Source organism: Lissotriton vulgaris, unplaced genomic scaffold (genome assembly GCF_964263255.1).
Source record: "Lissotriton vulgaris unplaced genomic scaffold, aLisVul1.2 SCAFFOLD_1550, whole genome shotgun sequence".
Classification (NCBI taxonomy): Eukaryota; Metazoa; Chordata; class Amphibia; order Caudata; family Salamandridae; genus Lissotriton; species Lissotriton vulgaris.
In genome coordinates, this window is record NW_028244604.1 from 137,351 (window position 1) to 157,518 (window position 20,168).

The following is a 20,168-nucleotide window of genomic DNA, read 5'->3' on the forward strand; positions in this document are numbered from 1 at the left end:
GTTGTTGGGGAGGGGGAGGGCCTCGGGCGGTTTTCGCCATGCGGCAATTCCTGGTGGCGCTAACCTGCGCAAACCGGATTTGTTCCTTGTGGCTCAGGCGGCGGTTATGGCGCAGGCCCTTGAGGCCCTCATCGGGGGCGGCCTCTGCTATAATCAGTGTATTAAGATAGTAAACTGGTACACCGGAAGTTATGGCATCTCCAGGAAATGAAATGCAGGTACTTCATATCAGAGATTCGATGTTAAGATGGAATGTGCGCTTACAGCAGTGGCTCTGTAGTTACAATGTTTACCAGTGTGAATGAATTATTGTTGACTTAGTAAGTGGGTAAGGTGTTGTACTGCTGTGGACCCTATGTGAGATATTGGGGAAATCGCGACACAGGCACTACTCAGATAGGTTGTAACTGGCCCAGGGCACGTGCGCCGGCCCCTTTTATTGGAAGGGTCACCTGACTGGTGACGCCTGTGACAGATGGGTGTGTAGTGCAATGTCAGGGGATGGTCTGCCTCGTTTTTGTCCGGCAGGACACTACAGTCTCATAGCAAAGAAGAATATGGCCCATAATAAGCATTCAGGTCTTGATGGCAAAAAATTGATTTTCACTACTATAAAGATTAGCCGTTTGGAATGTAGATCACAGTTTCTCCCAAAAATGCTATGTTGAAGACCATAACCCTTTGTGCTTAAGCGTGGTATCGCTCAGGTCTGTACATTACACGTATAGATCACAGCACATGGTCATTTAATGATTGTCTTGCTCATTGATAGGAAATTATTGACAGCCCATCATATCGGTATCCATAATGACCAGGATTGAGGTGGTTCCCCTGTAGGACATGCTTAATCTGGGGTCTGTGCACTATCTCGAAACAAAGAGCATATTGATGCCCAGTCGTCACAGCCCAGTGCAACCCAGAACTGTTTGGCACAGGCGAAGCGCCAACTTCAGTCTTCCTATTACAGTAGCTGTGACAATCAAATAGAACATGCATATGAACTTCCAATAATACAAACTGTTGACTAAGGGTGACCTCATAAAACCGATGTTGGCAATAGCAGGAGTTTCTGCCAAATCTCTATTACCAGACATGCAGTAACTCCGAATGTAGTATTTCTGCCTCACAGTTACCACAACGGTTACCATGGAGTATGCATAAGCATGGCTTTGCAACAGAGGATACGTATTTTAATTGACTCGATGTTTTTATGAATGCACCATCCATAGTATGGCAAACTGTTGTTATTGCACTAGATCATGAATATATTCCTGACCACTCTCTTGACACACCAGAGTGGCATCGTATTGCGCCCAAAACATTGTCTGACGAAAATGTTGTGTCCTATACGCTGTTTCAGATAAGAGCTATTAGTTGGGAAACAATGTCTAGGCTTGGATAATGTGATCAAGTGTTCAAAGGCCACATATGATCTGATATATGCATCACTCATATAACATATTTATACAGAGCGCACCTCCTAAAAAACTATTTGCATCCCTTCACCATTAAAGAGACCGATGTTCAGAAGTAAAGTTAAGAAAATGCATCTTTTTCAGGCAAGCGTTTCTCCTGCGATGCCCAGTTGCATCCCTTTTTTTCTGTGTCTATTTACTGACGCATAAAAATCGCAAACCCACTCTCTTCATATGCCCTCATCATACACTAAGGCAACCATCTGCCCTCACCATCCTCACCTCATCAATTCACACTCCTCAAAATACAGCGCACTCAAGGATTTGATTGATGAGACAGCATGCACTGCCCAATCTGTTCCCTTTCCCTACAAGCAACTACCAAGATTAGATGATGTCACTATTTTGCTTGTGTAACTCATTTCACTGTCCCTAAGGGTGTTATTTGTTTTGATTACTCATTGACAATGCCTAATCATTTCCTATTAAACATGAATCCTTCCCGACGTCGAGGAGTTTAATTAAAATGTCTTTGTGCGTAAGTGTAACCAGCATTGGCATAGCCAACAGGTCTCGCCTTTGGGACCTTATAAGTGTTTAGCCAGAGCTATTGACAAAGTAGAACACCCGACCTTTAGGGCCATATTCAAGACTGCTTGTATCACTCATAAAGCCCTACACACATCCACTCCACGGTAGTCTGCTGTCAAACATAGTCTGGGTACACTAGATCATCAGGAAATGCTGAAGCACCAGTGCTAGAGCACATGACCTTTCGGGCCATACACAAGACGGCTTGTATGACTAACTAGGCCCTACATACATCCACTCCACTGAACCCTGCTGACAAACGTAAGATCTCTGGGAAGCACTAGATCATTGTGGAATGTTGAAGCACCGCTGCTAGAACACCGACCTTTAAAAGGAACGCCCTATGGCTCAATACTTCAAGAAGCATGACCAAAACAAAGAACTCCTTACCGCTGAACCTACGCACCACCACTTTAAAGCTTATCTGTAAATCGCACCTAAAAGTGCTTCTCCTTCAATTGACAAGATGTTAATAACATCAAGGGACTGGACTATGATGATACTATGATTAATAGGGAAAGTATGAATTTTGAGGTAATATGTGGGGAAGTCTGCATTAATTCCTGGGGTACTAGAAAATGTGGACTTAAACAACACTAGTACCGACCAGGAAAGCATGCATTTAGAGGCAATGTGTGGGGAGCCTGTAATAATTTTTGGGCTACCGGAAAGTGAGGAAACAAATTCAATTAGCTTTGCTGGTATCCAGAAGGCCGTGTATAATAATGAGGACAAAAATGTAGATGAGGAGGGGATTGTAGGAATCCAAACTAGCCATCCTGGGGCGTACCATTTAGGAACAGCTCCCATAGATGGTTCAAATTTGGGTAAATTGGTTTCATGGAATATTGCGGGATTGGGTAGCAAGCTGGTATCCCAAAATTGGATAGACTTCATCAATGGTTTTGATGTATGCCTATTCCTTCTTGGCTACTTAAACTTCTCAATTCCAGCGAGTAAAGGTGATAAGGGTCGACCGATGGGGGGTCTAACAATTTGGATACGTCAAGGCTTACCTGTAACAATTAAAGTGGTAGAATCTGGTTGCATTGACATCCAAATGATAAGAATGGCATCAGATTAATGGGAAGGTTTAGATATTTACAATGTCTATGTTAGGGGCAGCACTAGAGGGAAGTCACCTACCATAGAGGCCTTGTCTTCTCTATTGGAAAAACAGTCCTTGGGTAACAAGGTTATAGTAGCTGGTGATCTAAACAGGACTTTTGAACCCCTAGATATTGCTGATGATCCTCTGGATGATCCTCTGGGGCGAGAGGAAGATACGCAAGGGGGCGTCCCAATTCTAGATCTGACCCCGGTTAGGCGGTGGACAAAATGACATAATACGTCTGAATGCTATTTGCCTGGAACAGGGACTGCAAGCCCTAAATGGGAGAACGAAGAGTGACAGGGGAGGCTCCTGCACATTCGATAATGGTCGTAGCCAAAGTCGGATAGACTATGTCCTCTGTAGCCTGAACCTGTGGCATTTAATATGCGACATGGAAATAAAGGGTAGGCTGGAGAGTGACCATAATCCTCTCTGTGTGGCCCATAATTGGTGGCCGGCTAAAAGCGGGAACCTTCCACCAACCGAAGATCCGCTACCCGACATGTCTAACGACATACGCAGGATGAATTGGCCGAGATTATTGGCTAATGAGGAATCTATGAAATTTATAACTTCTGAAGTGGATATTGCAACCACAGCTATGGAAGATATAACTCCAGTAATCCCAGGGTCCAGGGATATAACCGACATTCACGATAGACTCTTTTCCCTTTTAAAACCGCATTTCCTGAGGCCTCGTAAGACAAATAACAAACAACCACCCAGACTAACTAAGTGGTATAATCACCAGTGTAGGGAAGCTAGGATAAGACTAGGTAGAGCAATACAGAGTAGGGACAGGGTAATAATTAGCGGTGCTAGAAAGCATTACAAGATCAGCCTATCCCTAGCTAAAAAATCATGGGATGAACAGCATTGGGCCAATTTAAAGGAGGCCTCGGGGGCTAAGGATTCCAGGCTATTCTGGAATATTGTCAAGTGGGGGAGAGGCAGTTTTCCAGATAAACCTGACAATAATGTTCCAGAGGGTGCCTGGGTAGATTATTTTAAACCCCAATATGCCGAGACTTCACAGTTCAAGGATGCGGATGTAATTCCAGAGGTATATCCTATTAGGAATTTATTTACCCTCAAAGAAACCGAAGATGCTCTATGCACTGTTCCCGGGGGAAGGGCCCCGGGTTTAGATGGCGTACCAGACGATGTTTATATTAATGACAAAGCGAGGTGGGCTAAATATATATTCCTTTTGGGAAATGCTATTGCGAAGGGATCGGCTGTCCCGGAATTATGGAAGGGAGCGATTATTATTCCCATATTTATAAAAAAAGGGGATCGATCTCTTCCAGCCAACTACAGGCCGATAAGCTTGATTCCTACTGTTCAAAAAGTGGTAGGAAGGATGGTGGTCAATAAACTGATGGATTGAGTCGACGAGAACAATGCTCTATCCCCTTACCAGGCTGGTTTTTGTAGGGCCACCAGCACAGTTGACCAGGTGTTTTGCTTTGTTTTGCTACAGTGGGGGACGGTGGTGCTTGGCGAAGGCAGCCTGTATGTTGCTTTCGTTGACTTGCGGGCTGCCTTCGACCTGGTCCGAAGGAGAAAACTCTGGGCAGTTCTGAGTGAAATGGGTCTCCCAATAGAGCTACTCACCCTGATAATGAGGTTGCATGAGTGCAATTTTGCCAAAATTCAATGGGGTATGCATGGCAAATCCTCTATTGACTTCCCGGTTGAACGCGGAGTGCGTCAGGGGTGCGCAATGGCTCCCCTGCTTTTCTCTTTATTCATAAATGGGATAGTGGCTCGAATGCTGGACGCCAGTGTAGATGCACCTTCGTTGGCGGGCCTCAGGGTTCCAATCCTGATGTTCGCCGACGATACGCTAATTCTATCTAAAACTCCTGGCGGTCTGCAGCGAGCTCTGAATATCTTTGATACTTTTTGCGGGGAGCACGGTCTGGAAGTCAACGTGGGAAAGACTAAGTTGATGGCCTTTGCACCAAAACGTACACCTAGGCCTAAAATACTTTTGAATAACTGCCTGTTAGAGGTGGTAACTGTATTTACCTACCTTGGGATACAGATAGCAAACGACTCAAGATGGTCCCAACACATTGAAATGGCGGTCTTGAGGCACCAACAGATCTCGGGGGCACTTCGGGTGAAACACAAAAAATCCCAGTCCAAACCAATAAAACCTGCTCTGGCTGTATATGATGCCAAGGCTCTTGGGTCTGCCCTTTATGGGGCAGAGCTGTGGGGTTTTGGGAAGCTCCTCCCCTTGCAGACATCTGAGAACAGGTTTCTAAGGGGTATTACCGGACTCCCGCAGAGCACCCCAATGGTCCCCCTTGGCATTGATCTGGGGAGAAGAACAGTGAGCGACCTGGCAGGGTTGCGCCCGATTCTCTACTGGAGACGCCTATGGACTACCCCGGAGATTCGGCATTATGCGGAGGGGTTTTTAGCCGTAATAAATGCTGATACCTTCCATAAGATAGCTTGGCTAAAAAATCTTAGGTCTGCTCTGGGCGACCTCGGTCTTACGAATCTATGGGATAACCCTACTGGGGCACCCTTTCCAAGTAAAAAAGAAATCAAAGACCTACATTGGGATAGGGTTGCTGAAAGAGTCTGGAACAAAACCAAATCCGACTCCATGATGGGGCGTTTTGTGGTAGTTAAGCTGTATCCAGTACTAGAACCTTATTGGGATAGCATAACTAACCCTGGGGATAGGAAGCTTCTTTTCCAGTAAAGATCGGGTGCTCTTCCGTTGAGATCGCTGACAGGCAGGTGGAGGAATTTCTCCATCTTAAGCTGTCCAGCTTGTGGTGCATCAAACGAAAACATAGGCTACTTCCTATTTTCTTGTAAAGCCTATGCCACCCCGAGAAAAGTCTGGTTAGTCCCTGTTTGCAAAAATTTAGGGACATCCAGGGGTATGGAGGCCCTACGAATCCTCTGCACTTCAACCCATTTGCCTGTAGTTTTTGCAACAGCTAAGTACCTGGGGTGGGTATGGTCTATAAGACGGAGGGCCCTCCTTCTTTAGAGTATACATGTTGTGGTATTCAATTTGGCATTTGTGCAATTGTGTATAAAAGTTATTGTGCTCCCTTTCTTTGATTAACTGTTTATGTTTGTACACATTTTACTTAAAAACTGTATTTTATAAGGTAACATTTTTAAGATTGAATTTTAAATGCATGTTCATGCTTTTATGAGAATCAAACCTCGAATAAAGCTTTTTGATGATGGCTTCTCCTTCAAGGATATTTTAGCTAGCCTCTCCTTCCTAGGTTTCACCTCTCTGGTTTACTCTCTACACCAGTCGATTCCTTGAGATTTACTGCACTTCCTCCATTTCATTAGTCTCCATCTTGGCACCAGTCGACACATCCTGTTACTCACATTTTAGGACCGTTGCAACATACTCTGTACTCCAGTGCGTGTGGCTTTTTTTTTTAATGTACCTACATCTTCGGATAACATAATTTTGTGCCCTATGTAATGTTCTACTCTTCTACTCCAATGTAGTAACATCTGTACATTCGTACAGTATGTACTAATCCATTTATATTATAAGCCCTCTGACACCTTTGGGTGATGTCTGTCCTATCAATAGATTTTATCAATAAAAATCCGTGGTACATCACTTCCCTTCCACCTGCATCAGTTTAAAACTGGTAGGGCAGTTGACCGTCGGTGTGATTTTGGTTAATTCAGTGTTTAAGATTATCGCCCGCTAAGTCATTGTCACGCAGTATGATCCTGGGCAGGCCTCTTTTGCTCCTCTGTTTTAAGGAGAGCTAAACAGAGTTGAGTAAACGGTGGGTGAGAGCTGCTCTGTGTGACTTGTGGGCGAGGGCTGTTATCAGCTGCAGAGACAGACTCCTCTGACACCAAACACAAACCTTCTCAGGTGTAAACATGTCTAAAAGTTATGAGAAATCTATGCTACTGGAGCAAGGACCAGAGGTAACACGTGTAAGTCTGTTTAAATATTAACATGTTCACCTGCAGTTCCAGCCCTATTAACTGAAATAACATTATATTAAGTAAAATATACTGGAATTACATTTTCGGCTTTCCTTTGCTTTTTGCAAGAAAAGTGAAAGGTTTAGAGACTGTAGGAAGTTGGCTCAGATAATTGCAAGAGGTTTTGTGCTTCAGCTGAGTGTTGTCCGTGACTGTGATAAACCACGTGACCCTCCACACCACGTGACCCCCCCCCCCTCTCACACTCTCACACTACTGGTCTGTGGTACTTTGGTGAGACTGAACAGACGAAGGAAGTGGTCAATGACTGGTCTATTAAAATGTTTAATTTACACCAATACAGTTACATATGCTACACGCCAACCAACGCACCACTGCACGCCTGCAACTGGAAGTAAAAAGCGAGGTAACTTGTTTATTGAACACTCAGTTAAAATCCCGCAATTAAAAGCCAGCAATGAAGGGAAAAACTTAATCCAGGGGAGGGGGACGCCGTATCAGCCTCAACAAAAGTTGCATGCTGGGTTGTCGGTGCTTGCCGCAAACATAAGGTAGAGAAACCAGAGCTCAAGAGACGCTACACGGCACAGCCGCTGCACCATGGTAAACCATACAAAAAAATGTAACATGAAGCGCACACCGGTATGCGAAGTGGGCACAGTGCAATGAAAGAACGTTTGTTTACACACGCTACAAGTTGAAAAACATGCTCATACACAAGCATTGTTAAAGATGAAGTGCAGGGTATGTGTCAGGCTGTCTCGGCCAGCATGAAACTACAAAAATAAAGAAAAAGTAGTGCAGTGAAACCAAACATATGGCCCGAACTTAAAGGTTCTATATAGCTGGGGCAGTCGCCAGGGCGGGAACAAAACGGCCAAAAGGCAGGGTAAATGTACCCTATTTACCAACCAAAACAATGGAATTTGTAAAGTCACACCAAGAAAGCAATCAAAAAGTGGTGGGAGTGTTTCATGAAGAAACAATGAGATTCTATCAATGTGAGGTGAACGAATAATTTTTATGTGTATTTTCAACTTTGCAGTGAAGGGAAGTGGGACCGGTTCTCTTCGCGATTGGTAGAATGAGAGCACTATGTGCTTTTAAAATACCCCTCACACACTAAGAATCCCTTAGTGTCATGCTTCATCATAGGGGTCTTCCCGTCCCTCTACGGGACGGGGCGTGCTACGACCTACGAGCTACGCGGAAGCACTGATATTAATGACAATAGGCTATGTGTGGTGTAGGACAGTGATAAGTGATTAAAGTGTAGGGACCTAAGTATGTGAATGTAAAAAGTAAAAAATCCCTTGGCTAGTGGAAACAATTAATTTAATGGCTTCCCTAGCTGGGAACAGTAAAAAGGGGGTTGGAGAGGTAGAACAAGATACGTTAACTACATAGTCGACATGACATGTTTCGTAAGCAGTCCCCTACTGCTTACTCATCAGGACCTCTGATGGTCCCTACTACTAATACTCAATTACTAAATGCTGTATGCCTAAAGTCCTAAAACCCAGTAGCAAAAAACCGGCTACTTGGTTAGGCTTCTGGGCTTGAGGGGCCCTTAGTGAAGCGAAAAAATGTATTGACCTGTTGTGGTCCAGTTCTTTTATATGCTGTGTGCCCCATGAGACTGCATCCTGGGGATCGCTATCTGGCGGTCTAGTAACCGTTACAGATATGCTTGCGTTAATCCTACCCCTCGGCAGCTCCGTGGCATCCCCACAAAGGAATTACAATATGACTCTGCCTCTAGGCTCGACCTAAAAAGGGAAGAAAAAGGATTATTGATTCATATTAAATGTAACGTTCCATAATATCAAAGCATTTTCAGTGGAAGGAATGATACCTAATATTGGTCTACTAAGGAAGCAACCTGGACAGCACTTCAGCGTTTTCCATTTTGCAAACCATGTCAAAAGGTAGCCCACAAGTGAAACTGTAAAAAGAACTCAATCCATCAGTCTTATCTCTGTCTTATATTGCTACTCCTCTTTAAATCCAGACACTCCAGTGATCATCTAAAATTTATTTTTATAAGCAACCCCATCAAGATGATTCATTCAAATACTTCACTGATGTCAGATAACTTCTGGCCTAATTATGACTTTGGTGGTGTGGTAGGGGGACCGCCCGCTCCCACCCCGCTCAGCTCATGGTTGAACACCTGCCAGATTAGGAGTTTTCTCCTATCTGTCTGGCGGTTCTTTTGCCATTCCCAGAGCGGTGCCTATAAAATAGGTACCGTAATGGGAACATCAAAGGCAGTACCTGCCCGGCATGGACTGCTGCAGTCCATGCTGTGCAGGTACTGTTAAGCATGCACACTGGAGGGCACATATTGTGTCATCATGTGTGCCTCCATATTGCGCAGAGGCACAAGAGGGACCTGTAAGACTCCCTTTTTTTACTCACTGCAACACATTTTATGGCGGTGAGGAAACTCATAATGTGCTTGGAGCAACCCTACTAAGCATATTGCGGCCTCAAGACTGTTGCAACACCACCAGGGACCAGAGCTGTGGTCCCACGGCGGCCCGACCACTCTGGTTATAATGGGACTGTTGGAAGACCACCAGTGCCTCGCCCCACAAGTCAGACTTGTAAAAAAGCCCTAAGAGGTTCTTTTAGTTAAATATGGTTTCATTTTTTAACACAAATCATCCATCTTGAAAAAATTGTTACTGGATGCAAAATATTCTTCTTTAAAAGGATTTCCAGAACCACATTATTGTAGGCATCTACCGGTAGTTACAGTAGATTATTGTCCATAGCTATAAATGAGAGCATGAGGAAAAAGGATTGTAAACAAATGTAAAGTTATAAAAGCTGTGTTTTCTTTTCTGCTGCCTAAACACGTGCTTCCTAGAAGACCAGTCATTAGTCATAATATGTGAAAGAAGTGAGCAATACAAGCCTAAATACAGAATCTTTCCATTTCCTTTCTGATGCTTTGGTACCAGCCGCAAGAAGAAAACTCAAGTGGCTTGAAAAGCGTATTATTTTGTTAGCATAAGGTTCATGCCACCTCTTTATTACTTCTTAGACCTGTCCTAAAAGTGACAGTAAATTCAGTGGCTAATGCAATATTTCAACACAAATCGATAGTTGCAAAGACAGATAAACTATCTCCGTATTATTCATCCAAGAAATACTGGAATCTTGTGCTTGCATTGTTTAATCAAAAAAGCATTCACAAATACTCGTAATAACCATATTTTGTCGGGTTTCAATTAAATCCAAGTTATAATCGTCCCCTAAAACAACTTTCAATGCATACCGGAGATTCTCAATCCGGATATAATAAAACATAAATGAAAGGCAACGAGTAATCAATGGAGGCTCACATTTTATCACCACTTTTGTGTGCCATAAACAGTAGGCTCCTGCAGGATTGGTGGACAACCGTTCTTTAAAATAATCTCACTGCATCGACTGAGTGCTCGTCAGTTAGTGCATACGTCTTCTTATAGTTCACATCCACTTCTAGGACCAAACAAATACTGCAATAATAAGATTGATTGGATGGTAACTTATCTGCCTATATGACAGTAATTGAATCCTTCTATTTCCAATCGTGTTTAATTGTATAATTAAACATATAAAATGATGGAACATGGTGTTGGCAATGCTTAGATGATCAGTGTTTTAAAGTGTGTAGCAAAAGCAAACACGCCTCACTGTGCACCAGTTAATGGATCGTCATAGCGTGTCATTGTCGCTGATTGGTTTTGCTTTTGATATTTCTCTGGTAGAGATAGCTTTAAGTCATTCCCCTTTTATGGAGCAAGAGATTTCCGTTTTGTCAAGAAGATGCTCCATAACGTTAAATTTTGCTTCAGTGAATAATGAATTACTTCATGACAAGGAGGTTAAGGCAAATTATTACAATGGTTTAAACATCATCATCTTTGTTGACAGAAGTGTTTTATATGAAATTATTTTTCACGCTGCTGCAACATAACAGATCCCAAGAGACTAAGAATGCAAACTTCACATTTCAAGGAGCTTAATTACAAGATACCTTGGGATTTGCCCGCACTGAGGTAGTTTTGGCATTACCAGAACATTTGGTAAAGGTTTTAACTTTATTAATACACTAAGGGATAAAGCTCTGCATAGATTTTACACATTTAATGAGAGGAAGATGCAATTAATGAAATTGGTTAATAAATGATATTAAAGTGAGGTATGTTGTGATCACTCAAATAGTTGTAATAATACACTTCTAATGCTCACTCAAAACTTAGGTGACTTTTGTTTGTCTGCAAAAGACTTCCATTTAAGCCATTAACCTCTTCACTGAACTACAGAGGTGCTTGTATGTAATATATCCGTGTATTAAGTATGCTATTAGGATTTGTATAAAGAGTTAATGGTAACAATATACAAGAGTTAAAGGAAATGCCTTTTCATTTTTTTAACAAGGTCTGCGGCAAAGATTTGAGAAAGTGACTGTCTGGCACAGGAGTAAAGAGGCAGCCGGCAGTGAAGGTGTAACAACGAATCCTGTACGGGCTCCCAACACTGATTACATGACAGGTAAAGTTATTCCGTTGCACATTTCAACTGATCATGCTAATTAAGATGTGAAAAACAATGAAGGAAAGACACGCTCATCCATGTTAGGTTCTATCAGTTTAATTTATGTTAATGTGCTTGTTCCAGTGGACACCACTTTCACATATTTAGATGAGAATCTAATGGGGGACAGATAATGCTTAAGGCTATTGCAGTGGGATATAACACTACAGGCAGCAGCAAAAGGCCTGGACAAAGACCATAAATGGTCTATGAAGAAAAAGAATGATAAAGGGGAATGGCAATAATCGTCAAGTGATGCAAAGTTCCAAGAAATATACATGGTATAAACATTTCCATGGAACATTGCATCACTTGGCATTTACTTGTATTTCCTTTTGTCATTTTTTGCCTAAAAAGATACCCAGTCCACTATCTGTGTTCAAGCCTTTTGCATTATATACAAATTGGAAAAGGAGCCATGGTTGAAGGGTATGTGATATTGGTGATATGGGATATTGGCTCAGCACAAAATCTACAAATAAGTGACATTCACCGGTCACAGTAAGACCTGAATCTTGGCTCCTACCCACAGCATCCTCACCCAACCTTAACTCTTACCATAGTCATACACTATTTACTTAATAAACAGACCAAATTATGCAGTACGGCTGACTAAATTATGTACAGAGAAAAAGCAAATTATGTGGAGTAATGTAGCACTTTTTGTGATAGTTTTACTTCTTTCTTTTTTTTTTCTGTTTTCACCTGTTAACACTGCATGGGCAAAAAGCGTTCCTCATTAGTACAAATTTAACAACTAAATATAACAATACACAAATGCAGGATGACCAGTCAAAATTTGCGGAGAACTTTCCACAACGCGGGAACACATGTTGCAATATTTTTAGTAGCCTTTGATCTGTTTGAACTAGAAACAAAAGTTTTGTGTTAAAATGTGCCGATTACTCAGCACAGGATGGCTTATGTAGCAAAAGTGGCAAATCTTTAATTATGCAGAAAGCGCTGCAACCACAGTATAACATAATTCCAGTGGTCCAGATAATAAAACACGTTTTTACACATGCAATATCATATGATCTAATGTACAACATAGCAATGTTGCTCTCTCAACCAAAAAACGCTCTGCTTATCTTATCTTATCTTATCTTAATAGAAATGTATAAAGCGCGCGGTCACCCGGAGGTTTCATGCCGCTGATCAGGCAGATATGACACCAAAGGGAGGTTACCCAAGAACTTGCTCATACAGCCAGGTTTTAAGCATTCATCTGAAACCAGAAGATTGTTACTCGTCCGGATTGCTAGTGGCAGGGAATTCCAGAATTTTGGGGTGAGGTAAGAGAACCTACACCCTCCCTGGCGTCTGAGCTTGAAGGAAGGAATAGACAAGAACTGGAGATGGGCGGACCGTAGATTGCGAAGAGGTACATGCCTAACTATTCGGCAGCTGATAAATTTGGGGCTACTGCCATGCAGGGCTTTGAAAATTATACACCCTGACTTGAAGGCGATACGTTGGGCAATAGGGAGCCAGTGAAGTTTGTCCAACAGAGGTCTAGCAGATAGCCATCTGGGTTGCTTGTGAATTAACCTAGCGGCCTGGTTTTGTACCAGTTGGAGACGCTTAAGTAGGCCCAAAGGAAGGCCGAGATAGATGGAATTGGAAAAGTCTAGGCGAGACAAAACCAGGGCAATCACAACCTGTATCTGAGCAGAGTGGGTGAGCAAGTGGGCAATCTTCCTAATCCTGCGTAGCTGAAATAGGCAAAGTGAAACCACTGCCCCCACTTGGCCTCTAAGAGAGAGATCAGCATTAATAATGATCCCGAGACTTTTTACGGATGAAGAGGGGGCAGGAGGGGGAACCAGTTCCACCAGCCAATAGTGAGGGCCCCAAGAAAGTTCGCTCTTCCCAGGCAAGATTAGTTCAGTCTTCCCCGGGTTGAGTTTCAGGTGGTTTAGGTCCATCCAGCTCTGAATATGGAGCATAGTAGTTTGAAATTGAAGAATGGAGTCAGGAGAACTATCTAGGGTAAAGACCAGCTGGAGATCATCCGCATAGTTGAAAGCGGTAACCTTCATATTTTTTAAAGAATGAATCAGAGGCCGGAGATACAAATTAAAGAAGAGTGGGGAAATGGACGAGCCCTGAGGGACTCCACATGAAGTCGCAAGTTTAGGAGCAGTGAAGGAGGCTTGGCTTTTACCCTTGAGGAAGGATTTAATCCAGCTGTAGGCAGCGCCTAAGATGCCGGCCTGTTTGAGACGGTCTAGCAAAATATTGTGGTTGACCCAGTGCTTAATTTGTGCCGGTGCTATCCGGTGCTTAGCACCGGCACTTAATTGACAGGGCCGGGTCTATCTCGCCCGTGCATCCAGTAGTCATTGATGTTACTTAACATTATATTTACCGCTGTGTACTCAGCATGCGTGTCAATCATTTGCAGAAGCAGCTCACAGGAGCAACGGTTAAGACTGTTACTGCTTGTGAGATCATGAGTCATGACTAAAAAACACACACACTTCTTTACTTGACAACTTTTCTTAATTAGCTGCCTGCCGCGCCCCGCCACGGTGCCGTCTAAATTACCAAGAGAGAAGATTCAGAATGCAAACAATAAAGTATTGGTGATGAGTGCGCGCTTGTGATCGACGTCATGGTGGGCGGGCCACAGCCCTTCTTCTTCTTGGCTCGTTAAGTAAAGTTCTTAAATCACAGTGGCACAGTCTGGTTACACACTTAAGTGAAGTTCTTAATTCACACTGCAGTGACTGAGCACAACAGTAAGTGAGTGTGCGTGCGCCTCGCGCCGCATTGCTTGAAGCTGGTGGGCGAGCCGCAGCAGTATTGTCACACACACACTGATTTATTGGGGCGCCATGCCAGGGGCGGGCTGTAAAGTTCTGAGAGTGTTCTGATAGGGGGTAGGGGCCGCTGTACGCGCAGCGCGCTCAGATTTTTTGGCATCACATGATCACGAGAGCCACCGCCGCCACGCCCCAGCATAACCCACTGTGACCGCAGGCAGCTAACGAGGAGGATAACGGCTGGTAGCAAACTAAAAGCAAACAGCAGCAGCAGCGCTCCAGGCCGGCCGGGCCGCCTAATCTAAAATATTCACTGAGCCGCCCGCCCACCACGAGTAAATAGGTAAGAGATTGCAATAAAATAACTGCGTATGTACGTACTGCTAACTAACTACTTCAACTTGCCATTCGAATACCAGGCAGTACTACTGAATCGTTCAAAAAGAAAAAAAACGCTGTATTTTACTGTACTAATAGTGTCATGGATGTGACTCACTTGAGTGAGGCGGCGGCCGGTCCGGTAGTTGTAAGATCAAGATCACAGTTGTGGCGGGGGTGAGGGGGAGAGGCAGCTCGATCCGTAGTACAGATGAATAGGATTAGGATGGATGTCCGATGCCGAATCTGATGCATATGCTGTTGAATGAAATTCAGATTCACTGTCTGAACTAGGCAAGGCCCACCGCCCGTAGCTTAGCGGTATAGTCGTCTGGTGTAGCACTGAGTACTGTACTGGTGATCTGGCTCCCCTGCTGCGGGTTAATTTAAGACTGGTAAAAGTTTTAGGCCCTGCTGCTGCCCTAGCCAGACGGCAGGCCTGTACCCGCCCAGCCGCTCTCTGACGTGGTATTTGTCGAAACATGGTGGCTGGAGGTCGGATGGTGGCCTGGTGCATGCAGACTATAGATCCCGAGCATGGTAATGGTGGCACTGGTTTCACTTTCTTTCTCTCGGGTGCGGCATTCAGGGGTGACGTTGTCGCTCGCAACGAACAGTGTGTGTGAAATTATTCATGAAAAATCATATAATCGTCATGTATTATCGTCATGTATTACTTTTTATTGATTCCTGCAGGACCGGGTTGGGGGGGGGGCCAGGGGTGGGGGTTGGCTGAGCTCATTTTTCTTGTGGAATGCTTGCACTCTCAGCACCACCTGCTTTTAGAACTGCCGGTGCTGGGAGTGGAGTGGAAGTACTGGACCCGTCCCGCTTAAAGCCTTGGGCAATAGGTATAAAAGGTAACAATAACATGCCCCTACATGACCTGCAGCATTGTCATGTTATGTGACTTGACAAGTGAGGCCGGGTCTGGTTGTAAGATCACCGGCGTGGGTGGTGGCGGGCAGGGCCGGCGCTAGGCATGGGCAGCATGGGCAGCCGCCCAGGGCCTCGCCTCAGGTGAGAGGCAGGAGGCCCCCCTGCTCCACCAGGGCCCCCTCCCCACACTTTACAATACACATCAGAGATGTCTGGTGTCCAACCGCGTGGTGGCATTCCTGGGGGTGCAGGGGTGGGGGGGAGGGACAAACAGAGTGGGGAAGTCACAGCAGCAGGGCCATCAATTAGGGCTCAGAGTGTCCGGGGTGAAGCAACACCTCTCTTAAGTACCAGCCATTCCTGTCTGCATTTTGTTGCTAGGTGACAGAAGGCCCCTTTGTTTCCAGGACCAGCTGGACACAGGTAAGGAGCAGTGGGTGAGGGGAGGAGGGAGCAGCCAGAGAAACTGGTGCTGGGGCAGTGTTTTAAGAAAGGCCTTGTTACTGCTTCAGGCCCGGGGGAGGGGGCCCCCTTTCCCTGGGCCTCGAAGCACTAGAGCAAGCTGCAAGGTCCAGGTGTGGGGCCCCTTTTCCCTGGGCCTCTAAGCACTATAGAAATCTGCAAGGTCAGGGTGTGGGGGCCCCCTTCCCAGCGCCTTGTAGCCACTACTCCCTCTTTCTTTTCCTTTCCTTTATTTGTTCCCCTGTGAAATGAAGCCAAAAAAGAAAAACTTTTTTGCTGGAAAGGTCATCTTTTGTGTGACATTTCTCACTTCCAAAGTGCAGCCTTGAGAAAGAGAGAAATAAAAAATTCAAACGTAAAAAATAACTACAGCAAGACAGAGTGGGTCGAAAAGGGGCCAGATTGATTTTATTCACACCTAAATCACATTAGTGCCACTACACCGAGTTTACCAGTGAAGCGCTACTTTTGTTTTCTTGTCTTTCTCTAAACAGCATTGTTTTCCCCAAGTGGGGAAGTGCACCATTTCTGGATGTATGCAATACCTCCTTGATGGGCGGACTGGAAAATAAAGTGCATACCACTGCTCTGTATTCACAAATGTGGTCTTTTTAAACCATATTGCTTTTGTTTTGTAAGGATATATTCAATGGGCATTGAAGCAGGTCCGTTCCTGCCCTGTAGTCATGGCCTTAACTTTTCATGCAAAAGCACTCATTCATTTCTGAATAAGTGCTAAAGCGTCAAGGTAACCATGTTGTTCCTGCTTATATTTCACATGCTTTAATTAATCTTACATTCCTTATGAGTGTTTGCTTTTTCCAGAATGTTGTCACTTTTTTTTAGGCAGCATATTGCTCTTGTCTAGTGCGTAATTTGAAATGAGTCGCCTCTAGGTGTTAGTAGCAGGGCACAATTGGGTTGTAGTTGAAGGCAGTGCGAGTTTCTCTCAGTGGGGTAGTATGGTGTTCAGTGGAGAGAGGATGTGGCACTATGGTCAGAGCTGCCGAATTTGGAACTGGGGAGACAGGTTCAGCCTTCATGACCAGTCCACCAGACCAATCTCCCTGAGGGAGCACATTTCCATGCTAGACCTTGCAAGGACCCACACGACCTTAGAAGCCCTGGTGTCTTAGCACCAGCAGGTGAACCCTAGCAGTGGCAAGTGTGGGTTAACCTTGAAGGCCTGTCTACCACAATCCCTATTGAAGCCCACTGCAAGTCTTTTGGGGAGGCCTACGAAGCAGCACACCCTAGAGCAACAGTGACTCTGTCATTGAGGTCACAGGACCCTTGAGCAGGGAGGCTCTAGGGCGGTGCAAACGGTGAGATCGCATTGAGCACTGACTTTGGGTCATGTTTGCGAATATATTATCTTTCTAAAAGCACTTTCTGCCTCCTTCCTGGTCTCCAGGAATTTTGGGCAACAACAAAAATGTCATGAAACTCCGGTGATCAATAATATACATCTTTGTGAGACCTGCACCTAGCTTTTCCATCTAATGAGACAAATGTAATCCATTTAACAGTTTTAAAATATATGGACTTATTTCATTTGTATATTTATCTTTTTGTCCATGTTACTGATATCCATGTTAGGTCTCTTCAGGGATGCCAAATAAGATCAATAGGCCTGCGATGTCACTTTCTATGATGTCACTTCTTGTGATGTTACCAAGGGCGGCTCCTTCACTAGGGCAGATGAGCGACGCCCCACTACTTTTTCGCAAAAGCAGAAACGCAAAATGCTAAAATGTCCATTTTATGTTTCTGCTTCTAGCTCTGCGAGAAAGCAGAAGTGTTTCGTTGGGGGTGGGCGGGTCTGTTTTTGGGCAGGAGAGGATTGCCTTGCCAACTGCTAAGGGCGCTGACTGTTCGGCCAATCCAGTCATGCGCACTCTGGCCTTCCTCTATGTAGGATGCAGCCTACATGGGGAAAATGGCCTCCCCATAGGCGCCTGGCTGGTCGGCCTCCTGATCAATCACAACGCTGCCATTGCAGCAATATGATTGGCTTAGGGGAGGGGAGGGAGGCTGCCTGCTTCTTTTTCTCCACCCCCCCTTCCGAACTCCCGCGAGATCCTCCACCCGCGAGTCATGCCGGCTGCGACTGGAAGATATATGCAAATTAGAGGGGCCTCACATCTTCCCTTTCGCCCGGGGCCCCAGGAGTTCTAGGACCGGCCCTGGTGGCGGGGGAGAGGCAGCAGCTCCACTCCATCCATACTGATTAGAATAGGATGTCCCGCTCCCGCCGAATCCGATGCAAATAATGGTGCAGCCTGCAATTGAAAGTCAGACTCACTGAAAGACCTTCAAAATTGTGCAGGGAGAGCATGCTGGGCCACAAAGGTGGAAACAACTACAAATTATACTTGTCTTCTAGAGAGACATCTGTTGCCAAGTGTTTTCCCTGATGCCAAGCAGGGCACATACCACCAGCCTCTGCTTGTCCCCCTTAAACTATTTTCTCAGAGTTCGCCACGCGACAGTCAGCCTGCACCATCCAGAGAAAAACAAAAAAGCAGGGCATTTGGTATTCTACACCGCTGGGCCACAAAGGTGGAAACAACTACAAATTATACTTGTCTTCTAGAGAGACATCTGTTGCCAAGTGTTTTCCCTGATGCCAAGCAGGGCATATACCACCAGCCTCTGCTTGTCCCCCTTAAACTATTTTCTCAGAGTTCGCCACGAGACAGTCAGCCTGCACCATCCAGAGAAAAACAAAAAAGCAGGGCATTTGGTATTCTGCACCAGCTAAGTATGGGACACAGTCACAGACACCTCAATTGCAGCTGCGGGGCACAGAAATCGGAAATGTTGGACACACTCTATATAGCAATCAAGGCAGCAGAATTCTGGTCCAGTGACGTGACACTTGCTGCTGAGAACTGTGTGTGACCTGCTGGCTCCACCTGAATTCTGGCAAGGCTGACTGAAACCTTAATCATTGTATGGATGAACTAGGTACCTTTTGAGTGCAATATTCCAAACACCTACTCAGCTGTACAATCTAGAGTAGTAACACGTGCTATATATTTAAAAAAGACATTTGGAAACAAGAGCTAGAAACCGGAATGCATGAATAAAATGCATATGTGGCATGGTTTAGCAAACTGAATGAATGAGAAAGATATACAACACAGCTCTGTAGACTGAATGAAATACAGATCTGGTGAGTGCCCAGCCTTTAAATTAATTGGATGAAATTCGCTTTAGCTAGGCTTTGGAGTTCGAGTGAACAAATAAAACGCTTACAATGCAAACATCTACTGACAGATGGAATGATTAAATAACATTTTTGATCAGAATGAACAGCGTTCAATTGTGCTACTTAAGTACATATAAATATATGAAATACATATAGAGCAAAGCTCTGAAAAGTGAGTAAATAAATACAATTCTTGTGTAGTAGTATGGTTCTACAAACCGACCCAAATACTGTACAGCACGACACTGCATAAAGAGTATGAAAAAGTTGTATCTTTTTGAACTCATAGACTCAGTCAATGCTTAGACTCTCTATGAAAAAGGGCACACCCGCCTATCCCAGTATTGTCCTTTAGCTCAAATCAGCACATAGAGCACTGTGATTGTCCCTTTTCAATGTATTATTGATCTCAGCTAATTTATTCCAAACTTGTGCTTTAAATGCACTTTTGATTGAATCTTTTTCAAAATGTTCACAGGGCAGGGGAACCTCCTATCAAAATCTTATTATGAGGAAGGCTCCTCCCTTGCTGAAAATCATTTGTCTTTTCGAAGTGCCAGTTGGGGATGTGGGCGGAGCCAATGGAGGGAGTGGGTGGGGCCAGTGAAAAGTAGGTGTGGCCTCCGAAATAGATTTGAGCACCTGCACTTAAAATTTTACAAATTAACCACTGGGTTGACCGTGTCAAAAGCGGCCGACAAATCTAATGACACTAACGCCTGGGCATCACCTTTGTCTGCATTGGCTCTCATAGTGTCCAACATAGCCAGAATTACAGCCTCAGTAGA

The 20,168-nt window shown here is 44.5% G+C and overlaps 1 protein-coding gene across 1 annotated transcript in view; it reads left to right on the forward strand.

Annotated features, from left to right (window-relative positions):
- Positions 1 to 20,168, forward strand: part of FES (FES proto-oncogene, tyrosine kinase) — a 481,567-nt gene that overhangs the window by 89,224 nt on the left and 372,175 nt on the right. Inside the window, exon 2 of the mRNA XM_086948863.1 lies at positions 11,524 to 11,637. The gene's annotated coding sequence lies outside the window, so the exon portion shown is untranslated. The remainder of the gene's footprint in view (positions 1 to 11,523; positions 11,638 to 20,168) is intronic.